The sequence below is a fragment of the Zootermopsis nevadensis genome, unplaced genomic scaffold (genome assembly GCF_977971745.1).
Source record: "Zootermopsis nevadensis isolate Lab colony 2312 unplaced genomic scaffold, Znev_1.0 Znev_ptg000045l, whole genome shotgun sequence".
Classification (NCBI taxonomy): Eukaryota; Metazoa; Arthropoda; class Insecta; order Blattodea; family Termopsidae; genus Zootermopsis; species Zootermopsis nevadensis.
This window is the reverse complement of record NW_028259177.1, coordinates 4,042,447-4,054,575: the sequence shown is the minus strand read 5'-3', so window position 1 is coordinate 4,054,575 and position 12,129 is coordinate 4,042,447. Positions and strand designations below refer to the sequence as shown.

Below are 12,129 nucleotides of genomic sequence, written 5' to 3'. Positions count from 1 at the left end.
CTAACTCGTACAAACGTCTTTTCTGAGCACACGTGTCATGGAAATGTCCATTCACTGAAGTCGGATGTCTCAATGTGGCGAACCGCACATATTCTTGCGTGTTATGTTGGATTGTTGTCTCAATTGTTTCTATTCTCGCACGTCACGTCACTGAGTTTCAGTGTAGGTAGCACCCGTTAATACTTGATTGAACGGTGGTATTTAATCTTGTTAATGGTCCCGAAGAACTCTATTTCTAGAACACAAATTTATGTTGATACTGACCGACGGAAATCTAATAATTCCACCCTTAGTTTAATGGCGACTATTCCAATGGGACCAGCCGACTGTTCCAAGACAGATCCAGTACTGACTAGCTTCTGATTGGTCCTCGATGCCATTCGAAAGTATTGATTTCTTTCCATTTAGGTCGTCACAGATGGCACGTCTTATCTTTGGTTCCGTATTTTCTGCGATAGACTGCGTCTTTGTGTTTGTACTTCGTGTCCTCAAGTAAATGTGACGCAATATTTTCGATATATTTTGTAGAAGTTTGACATAGGACACCAATATGTTACCACACGTTTGACGCGCGCCACGAATTCCGCGCCCACCAAAATTGCAATTGATATACCAGAGATTTATATTCAGTTTCTTTGTGAGGCGATTTATATTAATAAATGACGTACTATCATTCACGTATGTTTATTCCGATTCTTTCGTTACATGATACTTATTTATAGTGAGTTAGATTGGGTCATTGTTAAGCATGAATCTGCTACGTATTTGCGTCAAAATCTACACTGCATCAATTTTGGAAGAAATATTTCTTGTGGAAACATTATGTAATTTTAGACGTGTTATTATGTATTACACGCTTACAAGCACTAATTGTGTTATATGGGGATTGTGTGAGCGCATATTATCGTTATTGATAAGTGGCCGACTTTGCGCATCCTCCACCTCAAGACTTTGATGCCTTCGTGCGAATTTCTAAAAAGCGATAAGACATAATAGAGTTGAATATCATTAACTTACCTGTGGCATGACGGCCATACAAAATTTCAATAATTTCTGAACATCCATTCGCTTTTTCCAAAATTCGTGCGCAGGAAACCATTTTGCACTGATGCAGATTACCCCGTTTTGGTTGGTTTGGGTTAGGTTAGGTTAGGTTAGTGGGGCACCTTCGCAGACGTTGTTGCGCAGTGCAGTCATATGACTTGCGCATGTGAGGGCACCTTGAGCTCGTTATGGTTAATTGTATATTATTAAACACTCAAAAATTCGATTCCGTCACTTTAAAAAGTATATTATATTCTGGGCTTCATTTTCCTACCTGATTTAATATTTTTACTAGAATATTTTATTGGACACATACTTTCAGTAATTGGAAGTACTCCAATCACTTATCACTTAAATATGATGTTATTGAATATTTCATTGTGGAAGTATATATGTTGTCACACGAAGAATAATTTATTAAAATATTTATTTAATTTTATATTACACTACATGTGATTACTACAGTGACCCCAGTCATCGTTATAAAGAATAAATATTTTCAAATTACATAGGTCCAGCTTCAGAAGATACGCGATGTCTGTATATGATTTACGTGTTGCTAACTCGTACAAACGTCTTTACTGAGCACACATGGCATGGAAATGTCTTTTCACTGAAGTCGTATGTCTCAATGTGGCGAACCGCACATATTCTTGCATGTTATGTTGGATTGATGTTTCACTTGTTTCTATTCTAACACGTCACCGATAAGACACTTACATTGAGATTCATTATAGGTAGCACCCGTTAATACGTGATTGAACGGTGGTAATTAATCTTGTAAATGGTCCCGAAGAACTCTATTTCTAGAACACAAATTTAGGTTGATACTGACCGACGGAAATCGAATAATTCCAACCGTAGTTTAATGGCGACTAGTCAAATGGAAGCAGCCAACTGTTCCAAGACAGAATCAGTACTGACTGTCTTCTGATTGGTCCTCGATGCCATTCGAAAGTATTGATTTCTTTCCATTGAGTTCGTCACAGGTGGCACGTCTTATCTTTGTTTCCGTATTTTTCCGATAGACTGCGTCTTTGTGTTTGTACTTCGTGTCCTCAAGTAAATGTGAGGCAATATTTTCGATATATTTTGTAGAAGTTTGACATAGGACACCAATATGTTACCACAAGTTTGACGTGCGCCACGAATTCCGCGCCCACCAAACATTGCAATTGATGTACCAGAGATTTATATTCAGTTTCTTTGTGAGGCGATTTATATAAATAAATGACGTACTTTCATTCACGTATGTTTATTCCGATTCTTTCGTTACATGATACTTATTTATAGTGAGTTAGATTGGGTCATCGTTACGCATGAATCTGCTACGTATTTGCGTCAACATCTACACTGCATCAATTTTGGAAGAATTATATTTCTTGTGGAAACATTATGTAGTTTTAGACGTGTTATGACGTATTACACGCATGTAAGCACTAATTGTGTTATATGGGGATTGTGTTACCGCTTAATATTGTTATTGATAAGTGGTCGTGGCCGACATTGCGCATCCTCCACCTCACGAATTTGATGCCATCGTGCGAATTTCTAAAAAGCGATAAGACATAATAGAGTATGAATATCAATAACTTACCTTTGGCATGACGTCCATACAAAATTTCAATAATTTCTGAGCATCCATTCGCTTTTTCCAAAATTCGTGCGCAGGAAACCATTTTGCACTGACGTAGATTAACCCGTTTTGGTTGGTTTGGGTTAGGTTAGGTTAGGTTAGGTTAGGTTAGTGGGGCACCTGCGCAGACGTTGTTGCGCAGTGCAGTCGTATGACTTGCGCATGTGAGGGCACCTTGATTTCGTTATGGTTAATTGTATATTATTAAACACTCAAAAATTCGATTCCGTCACTTTAAAAAGTATTTTATATTCTGGGCTTCACTTTCGTACCTGATTTAATTTTTTTACAAGGATATTTTATTGGACTCATACTTTCAGTAATTGCAAGTACACCAATCACTTATCACTTAAATATGATGTTATTGAATATTTCATTGTGGAAGTATATATGTTGTCACACGAAGAATAATTTATTAAAATATTTATTTAATTTTATATTACACTACATGTAATTACTGCAGTGACCCCAGTCATCGTTACAAAGAATAAATATTTTCAAATTACATAGGTTCAGCTTCTGCAGATACGCGATGTCTGTATATGATTTACGTGTTACTAACTCGTACAAACGTCTTTTCTGAGCACACGTGTCATGGAAATGTCCATTCACTGAAGTCGGATGTCTCAATGTGGCGAACCGCACATATTCTTGCGTGTTATGTTGGATTGTTGTCTCAATTGTTTCTATTCTCGCACGTCACGTCACTGAGTTTCAGTGTAGGTAGCACCCGTTAATACTTGATTGAACGGTGGTATTTAATCTTGTTAATGGTCCCGAAGAACTCTATTTCTAGAACACAAATTTATGTTGGTACTGACCGACGGAAATCTAATAAATCCACCCTTAGTTTAATGGCGACTAGTCAAATGGAACCAGCCAACTGTTCCAAGACAGATCCAGTACTGACTGGCTTCTGATTGGTCCTCGATGCCATTCGAAAGTATTGATTTCTTTCCATTTAGGTCGTCACAGATGGCACGTCTTATCTTTGGTTCCGTATTTTCTGCGATAGACTGCGTCTTTGTGTTTGTACTTCGTGTCCTCAAGTAAATGTGACGCAATATTTTCGATATATTTTGTAGAAGTTTGACATAGGACACCAATATGTTACCACACGTTTGACGTGCGCCACGAATTCCGCGCCCACCAAAATTGCAATTGATATACCAGAGATTTATATTCAGTTTCTTTGTGAGGCGATTTATATTAATAAATGACGTACTATCATTCACGTATGTTTATTCCGATTCTTTCGTTACATGATACTTATTTATAGTGAGTTAGATTGGGTCATTGTTAAGCATGAATCTGCTACGTATTTGCGTCAAAATCTACACTGCATCAATTTTGGAAGAAATATTTCTTGTGGAAACATTATGTAATTTTAGACGTGTTATTATGTATTACACGCTTACAAGCACTAATTGTGTTATATGGGGATTGTGTGAGCGGATATTATCGTTATTGATAAGTGGCCGACTTTGCGCATCCTCCACCTCAAGACTTTGATGCCTTCGTGCGAATTTCTAAAAAGCGATAAGACATAATAGAGTTGAATATCATTAACTTACCTGTGGCATGACGTCCATACAACATTTCAATAATTTCTGAACATCCATTCGCTTTTTCCAAAATTTGTGCGCAGGAAAACATTTTGCACTGATGCAGATTACCCCGTTTTGGTTGGTTTGGGTTAGGTTAGGTTAGGTTAGTGGGGCACCTTCGCAGACGTTGTTGCGCAGTGCAGTCATATGACTTGCGCATGTGAGGGCACCTTGGGCTCGTTATGGTTAATTGTATATTATTAAACACTCAAAAATTCGATTCCGTCACTTTAAAAAGTATATTATATTTTGGGCTTCATTTTCATACCTGATTTAATATTTTTACTAGAATATTTTATTGGACACATACATTCAGTAATTGCAAGTACTCCAATCACTTATCACTTAAATATGATGTTATTTAATATTTCATTGTGTAAGTATATATGTTGTCACACGAAGAATAATTTATTAAAATATTTATTTAATTTTATATTACACTACATGTAATTACTACAGTGACCCCAGTCATCGTTATAAAGAATAAATATTTTCAAATTACATAGGTCCAGCTTCAGAAGATACGCGATGTCTGTATATGATTTACGTGTTGCTAACTCGTACAAACGTCTTTACTGAGCACACATGGCATGGAAATGTCTTTTCACTGAAGTCGTATGTCTCAATGTGGCGAACCGCACATATTCTTGCATGTTATGTTGGATTGATGTTTCACTTGTTTCTATTCTAACACGTCACCGATAAGACACTTACATTGAGATTCATTATAGGTAGCACCCGTTAATACGTGATTGAACGGTGGTAATTAATCTTGTTAATGGTCCCGAAGAACTCTATTTCTAGAACACAAATTTAGGTTGATACTGGCCGACGGAAATCGAATAATTCCAACAGTAGTTTAATGGCGACTAGTCAAATGGAACCAGCCAACTGTTCCAAGACAGAACCAGTACTGACTGGCTTCTGATTGGTCCTCGATGCCATTCGAAAGTATAGATTTCTTTCCATTTAGTTCGTCACAGATGGCTCGTCTTATCTTTGGTTCCGTATTTTCTGCGATAGACTGCGTCTTTGTGTTTGTACGTCGTGTTCTCGAGTAAATGTGAGGCAATATTTTCGATATATTTTGTAGAAGTTTGACATAGGACACCAATATGTTACCACAAGTTTGACGTGCGCCATGAATTCCGCGCCCACCAAACATTGCAATTGATGTACCAGAGATTTATATTCAGTTTCTTTGTGAGGCAATTTATATTAATAAATGACGTACTATCAGTCACTATGTTTATTCCGATTCTTTCGTTACATGATACTTATTTATAGTGAGTTAGATTGGTTCATCGTTACGCATGAATCTGCTACGTATTTGCGTCAACATCTACACTGCATCAATTTTGGAAGAAATATTTCTTGTGGAAACAATGTAATTTTAGACGATTTATGATGTATTACACGCATATAAGCACTAAATGTGTTATATAGGTATTTTGTGAGCGCTTAATATCGTTATTGATAAGTGGTCGTGGCCGACATTGCGCATCCTCCACCTCACGAATTTGATGCCTTTGTGCGAATTTCTAAAAAGCGATAAGACATAATAGAGTATGAATATCGTTAACTTACCTGTGGCATGACGTCCATACAAAATTTCAATAATTTCTGAGCATCCATTCGGTTTTTCCAAAATTCGTGCGCAGGACACCATTTTGCACTGATGCAGATTACCCCGTTTTGGTTGGTTTGGATTAGGTTAGGTTAGGTTAGGTTAGGTTAGGTTAGTGGGGCACCTGCGCAGACGTTGTTGCGCAGTGCAGTGGTATGAATTGCGCTGGTGAGGTCACCTTGAGCTCGTTATGCTTTACTGTATATTATTAAACACTCAAAAATTCGATTCCGTCACTTTAAAAAGTATATTATATTCTTGGTTCACTTTCATACCTGATTTAATTTTTTTACAAAGTTATTTCATTGGACACATACTTTCAGTAATTACAAGTACACCAATCACTTATCACTTAAATATGATGTTATTGAATATTTCATTGTGGAAGTATACATGTTGTCACACGAAGAATGATTTATTAAAATATTTTTTTAATTTTATATTACACTACATGTAATTACTACAGTGAACCCAGTCATCGTTATAAAGAATAAATGTTCTCAAAATACATAGGTCCAGCTTCAGAAGATACGCGATATCTGTATATAATTTAAGTGTTACTAATTCGTACAAACGTCTTTACTGAGCACACATGGCATGGAAATGTCCATTCACTGAAGTCGTATGTCTCAATGTGGCGAACCGCACATATTCTTGCGTGTTATGTTGGATTGTTGTTTCAATTGTTTCTATTCTCACACGTCACCGAGAAACATCCTTACACTGAGATTCAGTGTAGGTAGCACCCGTTAATACTTGATTGAACGGTGGTAATTAATCTTGTTAATGGTCCCGTAGAACTCTATATCCAGAACACAAATTTAGGTTGATTCTGACCGACGGAAATCTAATAATTCCAACCTTAGTTTAATGGCGACTAGTCAAATGGAACCAGCCAACTGTTCCAAGACAGATCCAGTACTGACTGGCTTCTGATTGGTCCTCGATGCCATTCGAATGTATTGATTTCTTTCCATTTAGGTCGTCACAGATGGCACGTCTTATCTTTGGTTCCGTATTTTCTGCCATAGACTGCGTCATTGTGATTGTACGTCGTGTCCTCAAGTAAATGTGAGGCAATATTTTCGATATATTTTGTAGAAGTTTGACATAGGACACCAATATGTTACCACACGTAAGACGTGCGCCATTAATTCCGCGTCCACCAAACATTGCAATTGACGTACCAGAGATTTATATTCAGTTTCTTTGTGAAGCCATTTATATTAACAAATGACGTACTATCATTCACGTATGTTTATTCCGATTCTTTCGTTACATGATACTTTTTTATAGTGAGTTAGATTGGGTCATCGTTACGCATGAATCTGCTACGTATTTGCGTCAACATCTACACTGCATCAATTTTGGAAGAAATATTTCTTGTTAAAACATTATGTAATTTTAGACGTGTTATGATGTATTACACGCATATAAGCACTAATTGTGTTATATGGGGATTGTGTGAGCGCTTTTTATCTTTATTGATAAGTGGTCGTGGCCGACTTTGCTCATCCTCCACCTCACGACTTTGATGCCTTCGTGCGAATTTCTAAAAAGCGATAAGACATAATAGAGTATGAATATCATTAACTTACCTGTGGCATGACGTCCATACAAAATTTCAATAATTTCTGAGCACCCTTTCGCTTTTTCCAAAATTCGTGCGCAGGAAACCATTTTGCACTGATGCAGATTACCCCGTTTTGGTTGGTTTGGGTTGGGTTAGGTTAGGTTAGGTTAGGTTAGTGGGGCACCTGCGCAGACGTTGTTGCGCAGTGCAGTCATATGACTTGCGCATGTGAGGGCACCTTGAGCTCGTTATGGTTTATTGTATGTTATTAAACACTCAAAAATTCGATTCCGTCACTTTAAAAAGTATATTATATTCTGAGCTTCATTTTCATACCTGATTTAATTTTTTTACAAAGATATTTTATTGGACACATACTTTCAGTAATTACAAGTACACCAATCACTTATCACTTAAATATGATGTTATTGAATATTTCATTGTGGAAGTATATATGTTGTTACACGAAGAATAATTTCTTAAAATATTTATTTAATTTTATATTACACTACATGTAATTACTACAGTGACCCCAGTCATCGTTATAAAGAATAAATGTTCTCAAATTACATAGGTCCAGCTTCTGCAGTTAGACGATGTATGTATATGATTTACGTGTTACTAACTCGTACAAACGTCTTTACTGAGCACACATGGCATGGAAATGTCCATTCACTGAAGTCGTATGTCTCAATGTGGCGAACCGCACATATTCTTGCATGTTATGTTGGATTGATGTTTCACTTGTTTCTATTCTCACACGTCACCGAGAAGACATCCTTACACTGAGATTCAGTGTAGGTAGCACCCGTCAATACTTTATTGAACGGTGGTAATTAATCTTGTTAATGGTCCCGAAGAACTCTATTCCTAGAACACAATGTTACGTTGATACTGACCGACCGGTATCAAATAATCCCAACCGTAGTTTAATTTCGACTATTCCAATGGGACCAGCCGACTGTTCCAAGACAGAATCAGTACTGACTGGCTTCTGATTGGTTCTCGATGCCATTCGAAAGTATTGATTTCTTTCCATTTAGGTCGTCACAGATGGCACGTCTTATCTTTGGTTCCGTATTTTCTGCGATAGACTGCGTCCTTTTGTTTGTACGTCGTGTCCTCGAGTAAATGTGAGGCAATATTTTCGATATATTTTGTAGAAGTTTGACATAGGACACCAATATGTTACCACACGTTTGACGTGCGCCACGAATTCCGCGCCCACCAAACATTGCAATTGATGTACCAGAAATTTATATTCAGTTTCTTTGTGAGGCGATTTATAAAAATAAATGACGTACTATCATTCACTATGTTTATTCCGATTCTTTCGTTACATGATACTTATTTATAGTGAGTTAGATTGGGTCATTGTTACGCATGAATCTGCTACGTACTTGCGTCAACATCTACACAGCATCAATTTTGGAAGAAATATTTCTTGTGGAAATATTATGTAATTTTAGACGTGTTATGACATATTACATGCATATAAGCACTAATTGTGTTATATGGGGATTGTGTGAGCGCTTAATATCGTTATTGATAAGTGATCGTGGCCGACTTTCCTCATCCTCCACCTCACGACTTTGATGCTTTCGTGCGAATTTCTAAAAAGCGATAAGACATAATAGAGTATGAATATTATTAACTTACCTGTGGCATGACGTCCATACAAAATTTCAATAATTTCTGAGCATCCATTCGCTTTTTCCAAAATTCGTGCGCAGGAAACCATTTTGCACTGATGCAGATTACCCCGTTTTGGTTGGTTTGGGTTAGGTTAGGTTAGGTTAGGTTAGGTTAGTGGGGCACCTGCGCAGACGTTGTTGCGCAGTGCAGTCGTATGACTTGCGCATGTGAAGGCACCTTGAGCTCGTTATGGTTAATTTTATATTATTAAAAACTCAAAAATTCGATTCCGTCACTTTAAAAATTATATTATATTCTGGGCTTCAATTTCATACCTGATTTAATTTTTTTACAAGGATATTTTATTGGACACATAATTTCAGTATTTGCAAGTACACCAATCACTTATCACTTAAATATGATGTTATTGAATATTTCATTGTGGAAGTATATATGTTGTTACACGAAGAATAATTTATTAAAATATTTATTTAATATTATATTACACTACATGTAATTACTACAGTGACCCCAGTCATCGTTATAAAGAATAAATGTTCTCAAAATACATAGGTCCAGCTTCAGAAGATACGCGATGTCTGTATATGATTTACGTGTTACTAACTTGTACAAACGTCTTTACTGAGCACACATGGCATGGAAATGTCCATTCACTGAAGTCGTATGTCTCAATGTAGCGAACCGCACATATTCTTGCGTCTTATGTTGGATTGTTGTTTCAATTGTTTCTAATCTCACACGTCACCGAGAATAGATCCTTACACTGAGATTCAGTGTAGGTAGCTACCGTTAATACTTGATTGAACGATGGTAATTAATCTTGTTAATGGTCCCGAAGAACTCTACGTCTAGAACACAAAGTTACGTTGATACTGACCGACCGGTATCAAATAATCCCAACCGTAGTTTAATGGCGACTATTCCAATGGGACCAGCCGACTGTTCCAAGACAGAATCAGTACTGACTGTCTTCTGATTGGTCCTCGATGCCATTCGAAAGTATTGATTTTTTTCCTTTTAGGTCGTCACAGGTGGCACGTCTTATCTTTGGTTCTGTATTTTTCCGAAAGACTGCGTCTTTGTGTTTGTACTTCGTGTCCTCGAGTAAATGTGAGGCAATATTTTCGATATATTTTGTAGACATTTGTCATAGGACACCAATATGTTACCACACGTTTGACGTGCGCCACGAATTCCGCGTCCACCAAACATTGCAATTGAAGTACCAGAGTTTTATATTCAGTTTCTTTGTGAGGCCATTTATATTAATAAATGACGTACCATCATTCACGTATGTTTATTTTGATTCTTTCGTTACATGATACTTATTTATAGTGAGTTAGATTGAGTCACCGTTACGCATGAATCTGCTACGTATTTGCGTCAACATCTACACTGCATCAATTTTGGAAGAAATATTTCTTGTGGAAACATTATGTAATTTTAGACGTGTTATGACATATTACACGCATATAAGCACTAATTGTGTTATATGGGGATTGTGTGAGCGCTTAATATCCTTATTGATAAGTGGTCGTGGCCGACTTTGCGCATCCTCTACCTCACGAATTTGATGCCTTCGTACGAATTTCTAAAAAGCGATAAGACATAATAGAGTATGAATATCATTAACTTACCTGTGGCATGACGTCCATACAAAATTTCAATAATTTCTGAGCATCCATTCGCTTTTTCCAAAATTCCTGCGCAGGAAACCATTTTACACTGATGCAGATTACCCCGTTTTGGTTGGCTTGGGTTAGGTTAGGTTAGGTTAGATTAGGTTAGTGGGGCACCTGCGCAGACGTTGTTGCGCAGTGCAGTCGTATGACTTGCGCATGTAAGGGCACCTTGAGCTCGTTATGGTTAATTGTATATTATTAAACACTTAAAAGTTCGATTCCGTCACTTTAAAAAGTATATTATATTCTGGGCTTCACTTTCATACCTGATTTAATTTTTTTACAAAGATATTTTTTATTGGACACATACTTTCAGTAATTACAAGTACACCAATTACTTATCACTTAAATATGATGTTATTGAATATTTCATTGTGGAAGTATATATGTTGTCACACGAAGAATAATTTATTAAAATATTTATTTAATTTTATATTACACTACATGTAATTACTACAGTGACCCCAGTCATCGTTATAAAGAATAAATATTTTCAACTAAACTATCTGAATATCTTATGTCATTGCCACTATAAGTCGTAGCCCACAGTTGGAAGATTAATCACGAGTAATAACAACACCTGCACATGGGAATCCGTGGTCAGCCATTTCCAGTCATCTCAGAGGTTCAAAAAATATTTCCCTAAAATCCATCGTAATGTTTCCATGCCACCTCCCCCCCGTCACTGAAGTGGCCAATTACAATAAATATTCTTTCAAACACAGTACATGCATGCCTTGTGCATCAATATTATTTAAATGCCACCTTCCTTCCTTTTATTATCCTACAAGTAACATGAGATGCACATAACCTGAGAAATTTTGTGCTATACGTGTAATAATTGTAAACTGAAATCTTCATTCAACAATATTTTCCTTAGCAGTTTGTTTACCAACAGTTGCAGTTAACCATTATTCTGGTAACAGATTAATGCATTGGAAAATACAGGTAACAAATATGAAAACATGACTCCATTCTTCCACACTTTCACAGTTTGTTGATAATTTGTCAGAAGACGGCATTCTAAAATTTCCATGCAAGAAAGAGCATGTTCATGAACCTAAAAGCAAATATTGTCATCTATGCTACATTGTATGAGCTTCTGACACTGACTTTATATAAACCACAAATTAATAAATAAAGTTTAATCGAAATTGTTAACCCTCTTCCAGCCTAAATACTTGAAAGCTCTTTTGTTCGTGGTCTTTGGTATCTTAGACATTCGAATTTTGTTCCTGTCTCCTAGTGAAATATGTTGAAATGGTGACTGTCTTTGCGTTGCCACAGCGTTCTCTTCACTTATT

At 36.7% G+C, this 12,129-nt stretch overlaps 1 protein-coding gene across 4 annotated transcripts in view; it reads left to right on the top strand.

The window, feature by feature from the left end:
* LOC147871657 (transcription-associated protein 1-like) overlaps positions 1-12,129 on the top strand; it is a 101,859-nt gene that overhangs the window by 67,737 nt on the left and 21,993 nt on the right. The window lies entirely within an intron of this gene.